The sequence below is a fragment of the Acanthisitta chloris genome, unplaced genomic scaffold (assembly GCF_000695815.1).
Source record: "Acanthisitta chloris isolate BGI_N310 unplaced genomic scaffold, ASM69581v1 scaffold7445, whole genome shotgun sequence".
In the NCBI taxonomy this organism is placed as follows: Eukaryota; Metazoa; Chordata; class Aves; order Passeriformes; family Acanthisittidae; genus Acanthisitta; species Acanthisitta chloris.
Window position 1 is genome coordinate 88,916 of NW_008672073.1, and position 19,085 is coordinate 108,000.

The following is a 19,085-nucleotide window of genomic DNA, read 5'->3' on the forward strand; positions in this document are numbered from 1 at the left end:
TGGATTTTCAGGAGAAGGAAACTAGTGGATGGTGTTTTTGAGTGGCACTGCCAGATCCTTTCAACTTCAAACATTCAGTGCACTCTGATGGCAGAGATGTTTCTTGTCACAGAAAAGCATTTTTGGTCTATGCTATCTAACTTGAGTTATGCCTTCAGTAATGAGGATTGGAAGCTTATTCAGAGAATAAAGACAGACCACACCACACTGTCAATAGGTTATGGCTAAAAACCACATTGTTCTGTAGGCTGCAATGTAAAACCATAGACATTGTAATCAGAAATGCAAATGGAAGTGAAATATGATGTTCTACCAAAAATCTTCCTGACATTATCCAATTCTCTCTGGGATTATAATGCATTACATAACCTTGCACTTTCTTCTCATCTTGCCTTTCAAGGCTATCCAAATACCACCACCAAACTTAGAGAAATCATAAATAAGCAGGATTATTATTAGAGACCAGAGAAATACTTTCACAGAAAAAACTACGCAATAATTCTCCAGTTCTCTAGTCCAGAGGGACCAGAGTCTATCAGTTTGCTTGTAAAACATCATCCACACCTTTCTGATTCAGTTAATCAGTCTTTTTTCTTTCTCAGATTAATTACAGTCCCTGAAGCACTGTAACATGCTTTTGCACTTTTTCACCAAGGCAACAATACTTTTTAAGGCACAGCACTGTATGATTTTGAGCAAACTTAACAAAAAACAGGTCAGTGGCTCACAGGAAGACATACATAATATACAGCAGCAACTGAGCTCAGGGACTCTCGTTTTTCATAATAAAAATCTAATGCTAACACTGACATGTTTGATTACTAGCTCAAGTGTCAAGTAACATCCAAATATGAACATAAACCAAATCAAAGAAAAGTTATGTACTGCAACTGCTCAATTCTTAGAATACAGACAATATTTATTACCATAATTCTTCTCTGTTTCAAATCCTGGCATGAAATTAGGCATGAAACAGTGCTACTACAAGTCCACAGATATCAACACCAGCCCATATGGAAACACAAATCACAAAGCTGCCTGTGTCAACAGCTACGTTGATATTCTTAAAACCAGATGAAATGAACATCTTCAGCAAAATATCTGCCTGCACCACAACTCGTGGACAATAGACAGAAAAATATTAGTACATGCTAAACACAACCGCAGTGTAAAAAAATAAAGTGCTTTGGCACAGAAATTAAAGCAGGTCTAGTCTGATCTGCAAGACATCTCACCTCTATCCATATCTCTAATACCTACTAGCAGTATGGAAAAGGTGTATTCAGCTATTTTACTAGCTGAAATGCAGAGGAGAGGAAGGGGGACAAGACAAGTAAATAACAACATGGAGCTCCTGAAGCAGGTGGAGGAGGCAGCAATAGTAATTACATTTAAGGACCGACAACAAAACCAAAGTCCTGCAAGAAACTTGTTTTAGGAAATAATATCGTCAGTAAGGACTTGCTGAGGATAAAGCCTGAACTTAGATGTGAAATCATGAAAATACAGCCCAAAGCCTCCAACTCCATGAACCATGGATGCATGTTAAGCAGGATCGAGCCCACAGCACTATTCCATACCTGACGTTCCAACAGCCTATGGAGATGGCCCAGGTCACAGCTAAGACCCAGCTCTTACAGGCCATGCTTTTTTCAAAGACTTTGCTCAGTACAAAAAAAAACGGGAATGGAAACTTGGGAGGAGCTCAAAAAAAGTATCCAACAAGACTTCGTTGGATCCCATTATTAGCCCTTAATAACTATCTAATCAGGAAAGAAAATTGAGAAAGATGTGTAAGCACTCAAAGTATCCAACATTTATTAAAAGCTGGGAATAATGGTCTAAATAGCAATTTAAATGGCAATTTTAAACATCACATCTGTTTTTCAAAACCACCAATCAATCATGGTACATAGCAAACATAAAATCAGAATATACCTTCTCCCAAATGCTATATGACTAAATGATGAAATTATTAGAAATGAGCAAACTACAGGATTACTGCAAAGCCTGGAAAGATGTTGATGTTGATTTAAGGAACCACGAAAAGATGCTTGGAGAAAAATGGAAGCCCAAATTACATGTAATTGAACCCTTCAAACCCATCTGCTAAACTGCGCTGGCAATGAAAAGCATTTGGCAGATAAGTAAAACACAGACTTTAAAAACAATGTGGTATATATCATCTGAAGCAAATAAAAAGCACAGAATATCAACATTTGCTGAATTTATAAGAGAGATAAAGCAGTCTGAAGAAACTAATGCCCAAAGGGATTTTTTTGGCAACAGATGTTGATGAGAAGAGTTACTTTTCCAGCACTAGAAGCCAACTCTCCTCTGGAACCAGGCCCCATGCTATGACCCCAAAAGAACTGCAAAAGCATATTAAATAAAATAATTAAAAAGCTCTGCTAAGTAAACTCAGTAACAAATTAAAAAAATTTAAAAGCTCTGCTAAGTAAACTCAGTAACAAATACTACTTTACTATTGCTAAAATATGGCATCAGGACAGAAGGAGGTGGAACAAAGGAATAAATCATAAAGCCTATGGAATGGAAGTGTCTTTATCACAGTGTGAGGGTAGTGCCAGAGCCAGGGAGAGTCAGGAGTCTCCAGATTCATTAGCATGAGCACAAAATGAGGTGTTATGTGAAGGGAGTGGAAGCTGAATCTGAGTATTCAAAGGGCAGGTATAGGAAAATGGTAAACTGTCAAAGCAAGACAAACACTGTTTTGTTCATGGATCAAATATTTTTACAGTCCTGTTCTACAGGGAAAAAACAACTTTACAAGGTGTCAGAAAACTAGAGAGAGTTCATTACTTATTCACAGTACATTCAAGGAAATAAACGTCACTAAAGTGGAGCCAGCAGACTATTTTCCTATTTAAAAAGTACTTCACTGGTTACCAACTGTTCTCTTCAACAAGCTCCTAGTTCACTCATCCATAGCAAGAAAACTGAGCCCAACCTAATTCTGCTACTTCTTACTATTGTAATTTCCATCATTTAAACCTGCACATTTCTCTTTCTGCTTGGCCCTTTTTCACTTTTTTTCTTTTACATCTGTTTTTTTCATACAGACAGAAAAGAAACTAATTTTTCAAAGCAAATAGCTATGCAGTCTTTCAAATTTAATTTTAAAATTCCCTTTATTCACTAATTCTGTTAGATCAAATATGACATTGTTATACAAATAGAGTGAAACAGGAAGAACTAAGCGAACTAACAGAAAACATAAGAAAACCTGCTAATCACCTCCTCTGCTTTCTAGTTGCACAGAGTACATCCTCCACGAAACAGAGCACCAGAACCACACAAAATTTCTGGGAAGACAAACCTTGCACCTCTATGCTAGAATTGCAATTGCACCAAAGCCAACTGAACAAAAAGGTTAATTCTTCCTGTGGCTTGTGAGCTCAGCCGAATATCACAACTGCCACCAGCTTTAATGGAAACAGATGACCAAACTGGAGAATGGTGACAAGAGCAACACCTTATTGTTTACATATTTCTAACCCTCCTATATCATTAAAAAAACCTGACAAAATATACATTCCAGCCTTATATGAACCTTCCTGCTGCTCGATACTTTGGAGTACTCCAAACTCAGTCCAAGTTCGCCATTAAAAAAAACCTGACAAAATATACATTCCAGCCTTATATGAACCTTCCTGCTGCTCGATACTTTGGAGTACTCCAAACTCAGTCCAAGTTCAGATGAGAAAAAGATGCTCGTAAGGTAATGTAAAATTTTATCCAGATAGCACCAAGAACCAATCAAAGGACACATTTTATCATTAATTTATTGCCCTTGATTTCATCCACATAGCACCAAGAACCAATCAAAGGTCACATTTTATCATTAATTTATTGCCCTTAGACTTTATAGCACCAATGTCTCAGCAATTGGACAAGTAACAACTCTTTGAAGTATGACATTACGGAAAGGCAAAAATATGGACTTTGAATAAATCCATAATTGCAGCCTGATCAGTGCAGTAAAGCTAAATGCTAGTAGTAGGAACTACAAAACATTTTTAAGCAAAATGGCAAAAGGTTTACACTGATTATGAACTTTTTCTTTAAAAAGACCAGCTGACAAAACCTACGAGAACAGTAAGAAATTTTATGATAGAGTACCCAAAAATGCACACAAGCCATCTGTCCTTAGTTAAACAATTTAATGTATTACCTGTAAGAACAAATTCCAGACTGTTTATTTACTGAAAACTGCCGTCACACAAACCTGCACCTGATGAGAACTGGACCTTAACAACCTGTCATTAATGAGACCACGAAGAAATTTTTCTATAAACAGTGACTAATGAAATATGTTCTCTGGTAGTTCTGATAATTTTCATTGATTACTCCATCATCTAGAAAAAGCTTTATATTGCTTACAGACACTAATCACCATTAGCACTTCTTGTGTCAAATACACTGGTTTAAGTACCATAAAGCACTAAAGAGCACAATGCAGTGAGATGGCAACATAAAAACAATTAATGGCTTTTCATTGACCTGCTGATTAGAAAAGGTACTAATTAACATACATTTCCAGGAGTACTGGAAATTACCTTCTCGGTTTTTAATTTCATATTACTCATGTCACGTATTTGGAAATTACTTCCATTCATAACAAGTAAGTCAATCAGAGATCAGTCATTTTTCTTCCTCAATCCTTATCACAGTGACTCAACACATGTAATCAAAGTAGAAAGCAAAAATCCCTTTAAGTGTGGCCATTTCAGGCTCTCTACAAGTGATTATTTGTTACTCCATTCCATCAGTTGTCTCTCCTTTTCACCTTCATAAAAAAATTACATTAAATAAATGGTGTTGATATCGAGGCATTTAAAAACTGGGAGAAGAAAGCATTCACATTTTGCAGGGGTGTTTTTTGTAACAGTTGTGATAGGTTCATAACCTGTAAGAAGCAAGTTTGCTAAGGGAGATACTATTTTTTATCTGAAACCTGAAAGAGGTAGAGGAAAACACATAAACCTTATAGCACAAAAGTTCCTCCTCACATAATGGAAATGTTGCCAAACCCTGTCTGCTCTGAAGCTGCACAGAAGGGTTTGGGTGCCTTGAAACTGTGCTCTCATCATCATTACATAAGCTCGTGGAATAATTGCATGCATATGATTTCCTCCCCAGACTTTGCCTTTGCTGCTTTTTTCACACTTTTGTGAGGAAAAAGCACATTTTTTATTCACCTCCCTGCTTTCGACAAGATTTAGGATAATGTAAATGTTTTGAGTGAGTCTAAGCTCCTCCACCGCCAACAACCAACTCTTCCCTTAATGCTCCTCTAATACTCCCCGTGACAGAAGAGCACACATGAGCCTGTTGTTTAGTTAGGCTGTCAACAACGAGAAGGTCAATAGTGTTTAATGTAATTTAAATTGTGGTTATTAGGCTTCAGCATCAGCAACTCCAGGACAAACAAGGCAAGAACAGAAATCATCAGCTTTGGTTTAAGGCTGCTTTTTGGCAGGCTCAGGAAACAGACTATTGTGCCAGTTCCATTTGATTCATGCTCAGAAGGTCTTTAGAAGTATGTGTAGACATTCCTTTGTGTTGGCAGAGCACAGGCTGAGCCACAAATTGTTGGAGGCTTGAAAAAAAAATAATTGAGGGAAACACTGCTATATGCTTGTTGTTTAATGATCTTCTCTAGGCATCTGTTACTGGTCATTGTGGAAGATACTGGGATGAAGTCAACTTTCTGTTGAATCCAGCACAGCTCCTACATTCCGAGGTCATATATAAGGATTCTGAAGTGGCTCAAGCATTCTGTATGTTAGGTCTATGCTACAGGTCCTCTGTAGCTAAAGTCATTCAATGCAAAAGGAGAATTTACTTCTCCTAGAGTCTCATTTGCTTCCAAACGACACAAGGCTTGAGAAGAGAAGGACATCGAAACATTAAGCTGAATTTTGTGCCTATATATGAGCCAACTACTTAAACTCCCATTACACTTAATAAAGACTTAGTCATTTTATGGAATTTACTTCATGGCAATAACATTGACCAAACAGTGGATGTCCATTTTCAGGATCTATTGACAATGCTGGCCAGATCTCCATTGCCTGCAATTGGAATTTAAGCACAGCTCACAGGTAGACATGTCTACAGGGAGGTTGAAATTTAGATGACAGCCTTGGGCTGAAGCCTGCCTAAAACATATGGACACAAGTTCTCTATTGGTACTACAGCCAAGTCCACACCAAAGCTTTTGTCACGTGGCACTATCAAAGAAGGGATGTGAATGAGGACTGTTTAGAAAGACTTCCGTGTAAATTCTGTTCTATTTATGCAAGCTTTCTGAACAGTAAAAGTTGGGCTAAAGCTTGCCATAACACATGTCTAAATTCTCTTAAATGCTTTTGGAACAGTTAGACAAAACTTTTCAGCCCTTTCTGAGAATAGAAAAACCTCCAAGACAAACATTTTGCTCATCTTAAAAACAGCTTCACTCACAGGAGTTGCAAGTTGGCAGGAATTTTAATGTGGGGGATGCAACTTTTGCCCTTCCCCTGCAGATCTATTCAGATGTGATCAAGATTAAGAAAACTATCTTCTTTTTTTTTAACATAGAAAACTTTCAAATGTTCATTAGTGAAGAACCATGGAAAAACCTACTTGCATCAATCATGACTGATCCTCTCCAATTTCTAGCAAACGTCATATAACTTCTGCAAAGATTCCTTCATCTGACAAGGATTAGACAGAGGAAGTCTGTAATAAATACTCTCAGCCTAAGCACAATAAGCCACTGGAATGGAAAGCAGACATCCCTAAGGCTTCTGATACTACTGTCACTTAAATCTGGAGAACAGGAGTATTCAGTTCACAGGCAGATGGACAAATAAGGGACAAAGAGACAAAAGGGACTTGAAAGAGTCTGATGAGACTGGGAGGAGAAACCATGGATGGAGATGGAAGCTGAGGAGGGGCAGGGATGACACTTCAAGGACCAATTAACCAAACCTGGGCACTAAAACTGGATAAAGAGCTATGGGAACTCAGGTGCGAAGACACGGGAAATGGTGAAGGGACAGATCTCAAAAGGAACCTAGAAAAAAGGAAATAGAAAGGTTAAGGAGAGGGGACGCAGGAACAACAAGGAAGAGTGGAAGTGGCTAAAAATATCACCTTGAACGAAAAGTCTGAAGTCTGAGGCAACTGAAATTGGATGAAGATTACAAGGAGGAAAAGTACACTGTCCTCTGACACCTGGTGCTGTATCACTATCACTCAGCCAGCTCAAATAGCAGAGCCTTGTATGTAGCCACAAAGGTTTTAAACCCTCAGTTTGGGAGGTCTGCCTTTTCCTTTTTTCTCCTGACACAAGGAAATAATACAGTCAGACAAATACAAGGCAACACAGAGACACAGGTAATGAACAGATGCACACACATACATGACTATATGTATGTACACTAAAACCCAAGGAGGACAGCAGAGCAAACATGGATTTAGTGCACAAAACAGACATCTTAAAAGGAGTCTCTGCAGTAAAGAAACTGTTACTTCTGAGGCTATTTAATTTGTAAAAGGAAAAAAGGATTTATTGAGAAAAGTTGTGAATGGCTGGTGGGAGAAAAAAGAGTTATGGAAACTGAGCCTGCAAAAGAGTTCTATTTTCATTTCTTTCATGGAGCTCCTTTATGGTACTGGGCAAGGCACTAAGCAAAATTTTTCTTACATTTTTCTTTTTATCTTTAACCTTACTGTTAAAAGCTTAGGGGCTCTTTCCCCCCTAAAAATTCAGCCTTGATTTCTCCATAGATTGTATACTTACAACTCCAACCAAGTGCAATATCAGTGCAACTTTTTAAGTAAGCAGATTTACCATCCAAATCAGCAGCTATTTTTAAGTAAAAATCTTTTTATAAATCAACTTCTCTCAGGAAAAAATGGAGCCTAAGATGCAGGAAAAGACCACCTAAATCTGCTATTTGGAAAAATGTATAGACAAGTTATTCACATGTTTATTATAGTAAAAATATCACAGGAAAACTCATGTGGAAATGTGTAATTCTTTGCTTTCAGCAGTATTTGAATAGTCTAATTCTTTCCTTTCAGCAGTATTTGAATAGTTTATATACCTACACATTGAACAATGAAAAGATGTAACACTGAAGAGACTTACACTGAAACAACAGTGTCCACCCTATGGTCTGAACGAGACACAAAGTGTTCTGCATGTGACCACACGATTAAAGATGCACATTCAGGCATACACACAAAGGACATTAATTGTGTGCAAAGGACACTGTGTGCAAAGGATGTTAGTTGTGTGCAGACAACCTAACTTTGTGTTTTCGTTTTATCATCTTAATAACGAGTTCCTTTAACAAAGACTTTGTAGATATATCACCATGATTTGACAGAATGTTAATGTCAGTCAAAGTCACTACATATATGTATGCTCAATGATACACCTAATTTACAAAGCAATAGTAGGGGTTGGGTGACAAGAAACTCTGGATTATGTACAGACATAAAAAAATCCAAGAATTTCCTGCCCTTAATACCTTCCTCATTAGTGAGCACCTCCTTAGTATTCCTTCCCCACTGGCTGCAATCAGTACCTTATTGTTCATAATTCCTATTTCCTTGGCTGTTCCTAAATTGCACTCTCCAAATGGCACAGAGTCATCGTAAACAAAATCCTACATCTTCAGTTCACTAATTTTTGTAAATTGAGCTCAAACAAAGCAATTACATGGCATACTTTGAAACCACCAGCTTGAACATTAATATAATTTCTTTGCTTAATAAAGGCTTCACATGTTTTATCTGGCTGGGGCTTCTAGGCTTTTTTTCAATTTGACTAAATTAGCCACTTACATTTCTCCCATTGCTCCTCCCAAAACATGGTATCCCCAAACAGAATTCTTTTTTTAATTCACTGGCCACTGAAATAAACAAATAAACCCCTTGTCTTTCCATCCCATTCCATCACTGATATTCCTTGGGCAAGCATCCTGAAGTGCAACATTTTTACCTAGAATTTAAAATCCTGAAATTACTGGTCAAACATCTAAGCAGGTAATTCAACTGTTGTTCTGGGCTGCAGGGAGGGGAGGGGAAGAAGGGCTGTTCATTTTGGTTTTGCAGCATGCTGCCTCAGTAGCTTCTGAAGAAAAAAGCTGCCAAATTTTGTAATGAACTCCACAGAACATTAAGTCTGATGCTTAGCAGAAGCCATAACTGTTAAGTAAATGATATCCTTTTGATGAATACCCTTATTTGAAAACAACATTGATTCTTCTAACCCTTTAGCAGTGTCCCAAAACAGATGTGCACAACTGCAAATTCTGTTTGCTTTCAGGTTTACGAAGTGTGATGACATTTTTACAATCCTGCATGAGCCCTTTTACCCAGGAGTAAAAAATAAAGCACAATAATTCTTCACCATCTGTTTGTTAATTTTGCATTCATTTAACTTTGCATTTTAAACTAATAATCATTTTCTTATAATATAGTTTGCTTCATTGGTAGGAATTACAGCTGTTCAATTAAAAAAAGAATGGTTTGTAACAGTACACAGTTCTCCTCTAAATAATTCCATTGCTCTTAATTATAGAGATGTAAGTGCCACCGAATGCAAAAGAACCGCTGGGGATTAGTGTTATGCTTTATATGTCACTGATTCCCTTAGCAAATGTACATATTTACTTCTGTTCCAGCACCAATTCCTACTTAGTCTCTTTTACACTAAAATTCCTTTTCTCCACAACAAGATTCCATGTGGTTTTTAACATTGTTATGTGTAACAGGCTTCTTCCACCCTTGAAGGAGTAAGGCACGAACAATTAGATGAAGCTTCTGGTTCATATGTAGCACAAAGTCAAACCAACCCTACTTCCTCATAATGCTTTTCCTTAATCTCTAATGACAGGACAAGGAGATATTGATATTTATATTTTAGCTGGTTACAGCTAAACTAGGACTAGAATAATGTCCTAAAAGCTTTTTCTCACCATGTTTACAGTCAATTGGGGAAATCTCATTCCTTTATCGAAAGTAAAACCACATTGAAATTACATGAATAATACATCAGAACTACTGAAGGGGAAACAACTTGGGCCAACTAAAGATGTGGGCCTGGAGAAAGAGCAGCAGCCAGCCTGAGGTTCTGAGAGCTGTATTGTGCATTCTGTGTTAGGCTCTGGACAATGTGTTTTCCACACAGACCAGGCTGTAAGTCCTCAGCAAGGTCACATATCCTAAGCATAGACTGTCCACAGGCCAACACAGTGGAAAGCCTACTTCACTGTGGTTCCTGGGCTTAAAAGTCATCATCATCATCATCATCATCTACACACAAACCCTTCAAGGGACACAGGCTGCTCAGCTAATTCATGTGAGCGCTCCAGTAGTATTAGAGAGAATGTTCAGATGGTTAAAACAATCAAGATGCAATCATTGCTTTCTAAAGCCAATTCTATCTGAGGGCATAGAAATCTTAGCATCAGATGACATCCTAATGCTGTCACAGTACTAAAATGAATATTTTACTTAAAACACCCATAAGGCTAGAGATGGTTTACCACAAAATCGATCTACTTCAATTAAGAGAGTTCATCAAAGGCTAAACACTGAACTGGTGCAAAAGACTGTATTCAATTAAAAGAGTTCATCAAAGGCTGAAAAACACTGAACTGGTGCAAAAGACTGTAATAGTGCACACTCACCTACAGAATGAACTTCCAGAAGTACCAAACCCAACAAGCTAACATAAAATTAAGAGTGAAAGTAGAACCATACGTTACTGTGATGCTCAGCTTCCAGTCCTACCAGAATCTTGAGTATTGACCTTTTAGTTTCTCAAAGAGTTCATCAAAGGCTGAAAAACACTGAACTGGTGCAAAAGACTGTAATAGTGCACACTCACCTACAGAATGAACTTCCAGAAGTACCAAACCCAACAAGCTAACATAAAATTAAGAGTGAAAGTAGAACCATACGTTACTGTGATGCTCAGCTTCCAGTCCTACCAGAATCTTGAGTATTGACCTTTTAGTTTCTCAGCCGAGTGAGCACTGCTGCCAGGCCCGACCTTTACTGGGGGATTTATCCATCACAGTATTTTATGTCTGACAGGAAGCAAACATTCTGGAGGTGCCCAAGGCACGTTCTGATGTGATGGATGTGTAATGGTAACAGTCTTCCCAATGATTCACAATCTATTTCAAGGTTCTCATTAAAAAAACTCACCTGAGATGACATTTGAAAAACCTGAAACTCTTACTTATTCAACGTTATCAAATCCATTTGCATCCTGGAAAATGAGCATTTCCCTCACAAAGTCAAAGAAGAATAATAACTGAACTGTCTTCTTGTAGCATTTCTCTAGAAGTTCTCTATTCGCTTTTAAAGGTTTATGATTTGTCAACACATCTCCCTGAAAATACCAAACAAATAACATCTAATAATGCCGTGACAACTTGCAGTAATTGAAAGGAAAAAACCCTTCAATATTTGCTTGGATGTTTGACAGCAATTTATTTAGATTCAGATTCACTTTTTTTTTCTGTAGAATCTGCCATTCTTCGCAGCCCTTTGAAAGGCAATTTCATACAGAAGCAGAGTGGGGAAGATTTTTTTTGAACAGAAGGAAATACTATATTATAAATTAAAAATTAGAAGGGAAGAGGCTACATGTGGAAACACCTGCAGTTTTATAAAAAAAAAAGTGTCTAGATTACAGATTGAATACATGTTTGCATCTGAAGTGAGACCATGTCACTGCAATACAGTGTATCAAGTTGTTTAACCAACATTAGATGCTTCCAGAAACAAATATTTATTTCATAACAGCTCCTTTCCCTCCCTGATGTACTGAACAGAAAAATGACAGATCTGAAAGAAAACATTAATATCACTGAAGAAAAAACACACTGCTAAAAAAGCTTATGGGAAGTGCTGATCCGAGAACATGCCACTTTATCAGTTCTTCAATTAATATTATTCAATAGGATTCTCATTATTAATCCTAACTATGATTCATGGAACACCTACACCTTCATTATTGGCATCAGACCTACTACTGTCTGCCTACTTTTTATTCCCAGGTCAGGTCTGCAGAATGGAGAGGACAACTATATAAATTAAAATAAGCAACATTATTTCTTTCACATTAAAAAATGACTCTCAATAGTTGCCTGGGTCACTAGAAAAAAACAGCTTTAATGCATGTAATGTCTGTATCTATCACTGAGTGTTGTGCACTCTCACATGAAGGGCAGTCAGCCCAATTTGTGAAGATTCCTAAGATGTCTCTCTCATGCCTGATTTGTTCCATGTTATTAAAAAAACACTCAACGACACCTGCATTAATGGCACTACTTCATACTGATGCCTGCAATATTTATGCTCAATCTGCAACTCTGGGACAGAACTTACACTAATGGAAGTCAATAACAGAATCTTCAGGGAGTTCAAAACTATTTTTTGCTAATGGTTTGATTTTGCAAGCTGCTGAGTACACCAATCTCAGAAGTAGTTTTTAGGCTGCTGCTTAAAAGCAAACTGATGCCAACAGGCTAACATGAGTACTCATGAGTTTTAAATTAAAATATGTTTGTACAATTATTTATTTTTTTTGAGGATGGGTTAAAACCCCTAATATGATTTATATTAAACAGGAAAAATATTACTTAGACTCTTTTGACTGGAATAATCAAAACCACTTTATAACTCTAATTTCATTAAAGAGTCTGGACTTTAACGTTCTCATTAAATAAAAAAAAAAAGCATATGACCCACATCCATGAAAAATTTAAAAGACATTCTTAAATAAAATACTATTTAAAAGGGAAACTGCTACAAAAACAAGATCAGAGTCAGTTGTCTAACACTAACCAAGCAAAGCTACAGCTGAGCAAATATATATATACCTACAACTAGTCCCACAGAGGTACTTCTCCCTTTTATTCCTGTGCTATATATTAAAGAACAGACTGCTGAAGATGCCTTTTTATTTCTATAATGCTCAAAGCATAACAACAACCTCTCTTTGACTAAAACTAACCAATATTAACTCCAAAAAACCAATTCGTCCTTTTCCATAAATACAACCATCAGACAAAGGCAAAATTAGACCCTTGAGCACCAACATGAAAAAAACTCAACAGATCAATCCACATTAGCTATGGAAAAGACTGAATATAAAATATTTAAATAAGAAGCAGGCATGAGGGAGGTGGTAGTGAGGTAGGAAAATGAGGGTTGCATTCAAATACCTACAGAGGTGAGGAGATTGGTGGTACTGCCACACTTCCTTGCCTAAGTTTCTATGAGCTTACTGTTGGCATTCTGGTTAAGAGAGGGGGATGGGTTTCCTGCCTTTTTAAATACATACAGAGCTCCAGTCTTCATATTTGCCAAAAATATCAACGGGATCATTACTGAAATAAATTTGTAAATATTTTTACACATTTTAAAACAGGATTATTTTTAATTTCCTTGTTCCACATTTAAAAATTGTGGGCATTGGATTGTCATTTTCTCTCCCTCGTAGACACTGAAGGACTGTGCCACTGCTGCTGAGCACAGAAAGCTCAAAGAGGGAGAGCTCAACTATCCATATTCTCATGTTTTACAACAAAGCCCCAAAATGGGTCAGTCCCACCAGCAAACTGAAGCACCAGCCAAGGAAGAAGGTACATTCTCAATGTGATAGACACTGTGGTTTTCCCTTACTGAGCTTTCTTCCTCCTTCAGAGATCAGAGTCTCCCTGGTTTTAACACACAAACCCCCATAGATTATAAAATCTTGAAATGAAATGTTAGTGAACTACTGTGCCATTGCCTTAATGCTCAGAGTAACATTGAAGAAATACACCAGGGCAAGGGTGGTTGGGGAAGGAAAAAAAATAAAGAGAATTTCTTTGGGCCTACTACGCAAAAAAAAGTGTTTTCTACTCAAGTCATGCAAAAGGGAAGAAAAGGTCTTTGTGAAACACACTTCAGCAGTTTGGAACACACACTGAACAATTTCTCTTCAGAGCTTTCAGTAAATTATTTCAGTGAATGTTAGCGAATAAAGGAAACCTGCACTGGAAATTCCTCCAGGAACATGGGCCCTTTCATGTTTCTCAGCTAAGCTTTTCGGCTTTCATTTCTGGGCTATTGCTGCTGCTCTCTCAGTCTCTTTCTGTGCCCCCAGTCCATTTTGTCTGCTTCCTACACCTCACAGACTGCCCTTAGCATCCACAATCCTATAGTCTATTCAGCATCAAAACCCCCTCAGAAACATCTTTGTAGCCACAACCTCTCTCCTGATTCTAGCACACACCTATTCGACATCAGGGCTTCAAGAAAGGTGCATTTTTCAAAGCAATTCAGCTTGAAAAAACACACAGACTTAAAACTCTAAGGCTGACTCTGCTTTCCTACTTCAGTGCCAAGGAAGCACTGCCAGGGTGAGCTCCCCAAGAACCTCCTCCTGGCAGCACAGCAGGAACACAGCAGCACCAGTGCACTGGGAGAGAAAAAGCAATGGGTGAGGCTGAAACATCAAACACTCCCCTTTAGATGAAGCCACACAAACCATCTTCAGGAAAGACACTTCATGCTGCCTGGGTAAACCAAGTGTTTTCCTTCCTCGTTTGCTACTGCATTCCAACAATGCAGTTATTATGGGAAAGATCATTTAGGCAGATTCACCTGCCAGAAATGATACTGTGATTCTGTTCAGGGATGCAAAATTGTAGGGGGACCAGAACAATGAAGTAAGAGAAATTGTATTTGTGCAATGGGGGGAAAAAATGACAGTTTAAGAACAGTCCCGACACTTTTATTTAAACCTAACACGTAAATATTAGACTCCATACACAGGTCATTGTCCCTTTGCAACACCTGTCAGGGGTTAAGCTTTAGAATTCAGTTCTTACAGACCAAAGAAGGAACAACACAGTTTCACTCTAATCAGTGAGATGTAATGTGCACCTTCAGTACTACTTTCTATGCAGACAATCTCACAATACTTTTTTTACGTATACTTGGAAATAAAAAGGTAGGGATACAAACACAGCTGTTATCTCACAGATGGCTCAGGACAAAGCACATCAAAAGAAAAATCTCAAAAAAAGATGTGTTTTAAAATGTACATCTTTTCTCCTGCTTCATCTGAGAAGACAAATTCTCCTCCAAAGTGTGAGTCACAAATTAAAGCCTGTCTTCTTCTTGTAAATAGAATCAACATGTTGAAGACAATCTAAAAATTAACTATAGCTAAATAGATCTCACATGACCATGTGCTCCTTTACCTACTGAGGTTATCAAACAAGGAACTACTACAGAGATTGGAAAGGTCTCACATGACCACGTGCTCCTTTATCCACCAAGGTTATCACACAAGGAACTACTACAGAGATTGGAAAGTCATATTAAAGTATTTGCACTTGTCAAGAAACAAACCACTCCAAACAAGTACCCAGAAAAAGCTCTAAATCAAATGCTTTGTCAGTATTTGATGTATTGATACTCTACTGTATATTAGCACATACACAGAATAGAGTTTTAGGTCTCTAAAGAAAGGAACATCTTTTGCTTCTTGAGATGCTTCTTTTTAAAAAGTGCTAAATTGAGCATGTGTCATGTATAAATATGATATATGCATTGTGCAATATTTATATAAATATGACACAAAAAATATTGAAATACATATTTCTTCATATTTATAATAAACTTTTCCACTTGTAAAAATACCAAAGATCTTAACACACTGAAGCATAGTATTAGCTTTACTGGAATGTAAACAATAAAAATGTTAAATTATGAGAAAATAACTAGAAAATTCTGTATTTATTTTAAATGAAACTTTGACTAGAGAAAAAAGATCAGCCTAATATTTATCAGATTACTTTAGAAACAAGTTTTTAATTAAATAGTTTCAGCTTAATACTGTAGATTTTTATGACTGGTTTTTTCCACTGCCTAGCTGACTTGAAAAGGTAACAGCATAACTCACACCAGGTAGTACAACTCTGAAATACCAATTCATTTAACAACTGGTGGGGAAAGGAAAAACAGATCAGCTCTTCATTCAACAAACCCCAATTACATTATCACAATCAACACTCACAAGCAACCTCTCCCTCAGCCGTGCACCCAGACTTACTCAAATATCAAAGCATTCATAGGCAAGCAAGAATTACACCAGAAAGACTAGGAAAATAAACGAAGGGCTTCTTCTCAATAAAAGTAAAATTCAAAATTAAAATAATTTTCAGACCCCTTCTTTCATCAGAAGTGCTTAGTCTTTAACTTAGCCACATTTTCCAACATGCTACTGCCTCTCACTTTATGGCCATACTATTTAGACAGACCCACTCTAATTCACAGCAATCCTTTTAGACTTTTAAATACACCACTGAAGATCCACATGCAAGTGTGGAGTCTAATTAGATCCCAAGGTATCCATAATTTATGTGCCAAAATAATTACAAAACCATATTAGAAGCAGAGAAGCATAAAGTTCTTGATTCACATTTACTCAGTTTCAACTATTACTTCATTGTCTTAAATACCAGCAGGGACAGAGAAAAATGGACATTATTTGGTTCTATAAAATGTGGTCTATGAGACAACTGGGGAAACTGGAAACTGTCTTTTGAAAGCTGAGTCCTAAACTCTGTAGTTTTAAAGGGGTTCTGTTTTGATAGGGAACAAAACTCTTTATCTGTTAGAAATGCAATTTACATTTTTCTGTTCTATGTTTCACTGCAGAGAAAAAAGTAGAATCCAAGTCAAAAAATGGTTTGGACTGGAATGGACATTGCAGATCATCCAGTTCCAACACCCTGTCATTGGCAGGGACACCTTCCACTAGAGCAGGTCACCCAATGCCCCATTCAGCTTGGCCTTGAATGCTTCCAGAGATGGGGCATCGACAACTTCTTTGGGCAATGTGTGCCAGTGCCTGACCACCCTCACAGGGTAGAGCTTCTTCCAATCTAAATCCAATCTCAGCCTACCCTCTTTCAGTTTGAAGCCATTCCCCCTTGTCCTATCATTACACGGGACTTTGAGCAACCTGGGCTAGTGGAAGGTGTCCCTGCTCATAGCAGGGACTTGGAACTAGACATCTTTAATGTCCCTTCCAACTCAGATCATTCTGTGACTCTATGACCTTAAACTAACAACAGTATGTCATAGTAAAGCTAATTTTGGTCAAATGAATGAATACTTTAATCACTGTTCACGTGACAATACTAATGACAATCAAGTTGTAGATGTTATTAAGCAGGCAAATATCTGTTTTCAAACTGCTGGACCTGCAAAAATCTGAACATACAGACAGGTCCCATGGCAACTCTTGAACCTGAGCAGATTTACCCGAGTGGTACTGACATCATTTATGGTGCACAAAGGTGTTCCATTAGAATTACGGGTAGTAAACCACAGTCAATTATGGTAATTTTAAGATACTGCAGTTGCTTTGCAGAACTTGGAAAATACAGTTATTAAACAACTGACACAGCCTTTCTGATGTCATTAACAAGCTGTAAGAACAATGTGATTCACATTCTCCAAGACACAAAGGATCTGGCTTTAGGTGACCAAAATCCAAACCGATCTGGAACAGAGTAATTCCAGGAAGATAATCTGCAGTGTTAAAACTGTTACCAAAGCTGCACTCTTAGTCACTATGGTCCTTTAAAAACAATACTTGTCAGCAGCAGCAGGGAAATGGCTAGAAATCTCCAGAGAAACTCCAAAGTAACAAGAGGGAAATTCGTGGAAAACTGAAATACACCATGGCCCCCATTGCCAAACTGTTACAGTATATCCAAAACATGCCAGGAACTGAATGAAACTACCAAACTGACCAAAAGCACATGGATGTGTCTTCTTGATGAGATATATGCCATTATTCCTCTAGTCTTTCTCTAGCACTTTCTGTGCTGGAGTTCTCCAAGAGACAGCAATCCACAAAAAAAGAAAAAAAAAAAAAAAAAGCAGAGAAGTTATTTTGAATGAATACTTCCTGCAGTACTTCCTTCCTGAGTTGCAGGACAAAAGCAACTACAGGAAAAAAAACCCTCGGGAAGATAAAATCAGGAGCCACCCCAAAGAGCAGCCAGGTAGTCACTCCCAAGCTGCAGGGAGGGAAGATGAAGAGAAGCCAAGTGCCTTGTACGTGCTAAAGTACCACAAAAAAACTCAAGAGTTGAGAGAGGAACTTTGGAATACCAGAGCTGCTGAGTTTCACATAACAAAGCTTGCCCTTGAAAAATGGGCAAATACAGAGGACTCTGCCCAGAAATTGTATAAGTTATGATAGATGACATTCTCTTTATGCATTTTTCCCTAGCTCTTCCAGTAATGAAAAAGGAAGAAGAGAGCTTTAAAAGCACTGAGGGACTGCAGATCCTGCACTCTATCTAGAAATAAAAGACATCACTCCATGCTCTGTTCAGATAGGTTCAGACATATATGAAATCAACACCATCACTACATTCAGGATTCTGTCATCTAAACAATTTCTCATAGTTCTTGTCAACAAAAAGTAAAACCAGATGAAAAACTGCTATGGCTAAATGGGCACAATTCTCCACAGTGTATGAAGTTAACAGTATATTAAGATGTTGATGCTCATTTTTATATACAAGGAACAACAAAAGGAAGTATCATCTTAGCCAAATTGGTTTTCAATTTGAAGCAGCACAAATAAATCACACACCCCCCCCATTAAAAACATGGACAAGTTTCAACAAGATGAGAAATGTACTGAGGTTAAGGGTGAAGAAGCATTCAAAATATGGACAAACCCTTTTGAAAGACGTATAAGTATTTTAAATGTTCCCCAACTTTCTCCTCAATTTGTTTCTTTTTGATTCAGCTTGGTAAGCATGAAGCTAGAATCCAGTCTTGAGCAAAGAATTAAAAACAGAGGATGGAAAAGGCTTTAAGAAACAGTTTGAGTGAGAGACTTAATATGCAAGCCTTGTAACAGTGTCCCAACTTGGAAGCATCTACAAACAGCCTGATCCTCTGGTGACAGAATTCAAGGGAAGCTGCCTTAAAAAAAAAAAAAAAAAAAAGCAAGGCTGTGT

The 19,085-nt window shown here is 37.6% G+C and overlaps 1 protein-coding gene across 1 annotated transcript in view; it reads right to left on the reverse strand.

Moving 5' to 3' along the window:
• The window catches only part of KMT2C (lysine (K)-specific methyltransferase 2C), a gene marked incomplete at its 3' end in the record, with an annotated part of 120,148 nt that overhangs the window by 88,852 nt on the left and 12,211 nt on the right, over window positions 1-19,085 (reverse strand). The gene's annotated exons all lie outside the window — the stretch shown is intronic.